The following is a 3,042-nucleotide window of genomic DNA, read 5'->3' as shown; positions in this document are numbered from 1 at the left end:
ATTCCCAACACAAATGCACAATTGTTGTTTGAATTGCAGGAGAAATTGCATGACAGACAATTTAAGGCGATACACTTGAACAGTACAATTGCATTTTAACAATAAGTCGTCTTTCTTTGACAGATTGTTCATAATATGTTCTTTCCTCAGCTCTAACATATTACTTGCTCCATAGAAAAGCAAACACACTAAATACACTCCATTTTGAAATTGCTCATTGTCATCGTCTGTGTTTTTGAACAAGCGGATGCGCTTTCATTCCGATTTTCCGTCATTGTCATAAAAATATTAAGTAATTGATATTGAATTTCATGCGGCATATATGTGTAAATTCTTAATATATAAAATAAACGCAATAACAAATTTTTCAATAAAATAAAATTATTCTTAAAAAAATCTTGTTTAATTTCCTCAACGCAAAAAGCGCATCCATTTATGTATATGACAATTTATTACCATGTAAAGTGTTTAAGATATTAAAATTTACAATAAATAAAATTTATATTTTTTTTTTTATTTCAGATTGTACCGTCCGTCCAGTCAAAGAATATTCAATTTTAGGTTGTAAAAATTAAACTCAAAAAGTCTAGGAAGTTCGACAACGCTTGAGAACCGATGTAAATGAAGACGTACTAGTACTGACAATGAGTTGCACGGTGACTAGCAGCAAATCGTTTGAAGGATGCGTTGCAGGAATTTGTATGAGGAATCCGTCCAAACGCCTATCAGCCACAAAGTGAATTCCATCGGGTTACGCACCGACGGTATTCGTGAGTATCGGTTCTCTCTATCTACACTTCTCGACAATTGATTAATTCCGGCAATTGTTACAGCTAGTCGCGGATATGTGAAACCGTCGTGAAACCGAAGTATTTCGCAGTTTTATCACGTCCTTTCTTTTGAAAGAGGTTCCTTTGGACCTTTCCTGATTGGGCGCGACTGTCCATAAGTCATGTATACTACTGATGACGGATGAAATCGTACGGTTAACTGTACCATAAAAACTGTCCATGAAGGACTAGTTGATCCCGAATGTAGAAGCAGCGAATAAAGTGCTGCTTGTGCGCTCGGAATCACTATCATTCGATTGCAATTGCCAGGTCGAAGACCATTGTATGAAGCGCATCTAAATGTGTAACGACCGCTTCATCAACGATCCTCGGAAAAAGGCAATTGTCGGAGATAAAAGGCGGGCTGATCGTGCGTATTTTATCAAATTTTATGTCGCTAGTTATACGATCACGAGACATAGGCTTTGCACGATTATAATTTATTGAATTACTCTCATTCTCTGTGGACTCGAGCATTTGAAAAATCAAAATATCTACAGATCATCTACAGATTATGAAATATAATAACAAATCGTTCAATTTGTCGTGTTTATTATGCATTCACATTACGTCTGAGCAATATTTTCGTAAATTGTGTAATCGTTTTAGAGCAAATTAATATTTTACATTAATTTTGGAATATATTGGGAATTAATTAAATGAAACGTAAATTTTAAATGTATACTTGTTCATATATATATCTCTACGTGTAAAAGAGATGCATCGCGTATGTATAAAAGAAATATAACTCGGAAAGAAATATTACTTTTCTGAAATTGTTCCCTCGGTTTTTCAATCTAAAATAGCTGTGCAACGAGTGAATAAATATTGTGCTTGCATGAATTCATGTCTGCGAGAATTCTAGCACTTCTGATCGGCTTCCACGATGTGACATAACGTGACAATTTTACAACTGCGCATGCAGAACGATGAGAGCCTCTCTTATCCTTCTCCTCTCCTATAAAGTTACATCAGGTAATAAATTTTATCCGTATCAACGGCAGAGTGGATGCGCTACTTCCTCCCGACGAGCGCAGATGTAAGATTCACGTATTTCATATAAATGTATACATCACTGCCATTTTGAAGAGAAATGTATCGCGTGAAACAATTCCTTTGGAAGAGCGCGATGATAAACGTCATTCTCCTCTTCTCTCGTTCCTCTAACTTTCTGCCAGCAAAAATAAAAGAACGAGAAACACAACGCAGGATATAATGTATCACGACAATTGTATGTTACGGAAATGCTCTTGGCGAAAACCGACTTGATTCTGAAAAATTCTCAATGAAAGATTACAATAATCTTTGCATTTTTGTAAACCAAAACTGTTATCGGGCATTTGATATCATAAAACTTATTTTTCGAGAAGTTATTCACTTAAGAGAAATCGCAGATAGATATATACCGAATTATATTCGTTAGTTGCGTTTCGCGCAAAACGTGTCATAATCGCTCCTATAAATCATCCTTGCAATTAAGTTATTGCAAACTGCTAGACGTTGTTCGGTCATCATGCGCGGTCTCATAGGAAATCATAATATCGGCAGATAGAAAGTATTGCGAACACATACGAAATAATGCGCAAAACTGCTGTAAAAATTTACGCGCGCTTTGGGACGCGAATTCCAGTAGAATAGCAAGAGATTGAACGATATCGGGTCAACTTCGATACCAATTCTAGGTTTAAATGCGTTTCATCGATAAATCCTCAATTTTAAAAAACTCAATATAAATATAAATATGTACTTATGATATTTTTAAATCGTATATTATTTTGTAGAAAATTTTAATTTTATTCCAGAGCGTGAAATTTTTTCTTATAGAATCTATCCCTGTTAGTTTTACAATTTCGCGATATAGATTTTTCTGATTCTTCCTCAATGAATGATAAAACTTCGACAATTGAATGAAAAAAAAATAGAAATTCGAAGATGTATGAAATACTAAATTCAACTTTTTGTTATACGAAAATTATTAATAATCTTTTAATTTCAATCAGGATCGATTCAGAATAACAATATTTTTTAGTACAACAAATTCTTAAGACGCTTTCTAGATTTCCAAGAAAACATCAGATTTTTGAAAATATATTTTTTATTGAATTCTTATAAATAGTTCATAATCGCTATCGAAGGAAAGAATATGTGGATGTAAATTATTGAAAAAGTGGACAAGAGTACAGATGAAAATCACATCCCATGGCATAACAAA

The sequence above is a fragment of the Formica exsecta genome, unplaced genomic scaffold (assembly GCF_003651465.1).
Source record: "Formica exsecta isolate Colony F162 unplaced genomic scaffold, ASM365146v1 scaffold233, whole genome shotgun sequence".
NCBI classification, from domain to species: domain Eukaryota; kingdom Metazoa; phylum Arthropoda; class Insecta; order Hymenoptera; family Formicidae; genus Formica; species Formica exsecta.
The sequence above is the reverse complement of the archived record's forward strand: the minus strand, read 5'-3'. Positions refer to the sequence as shown.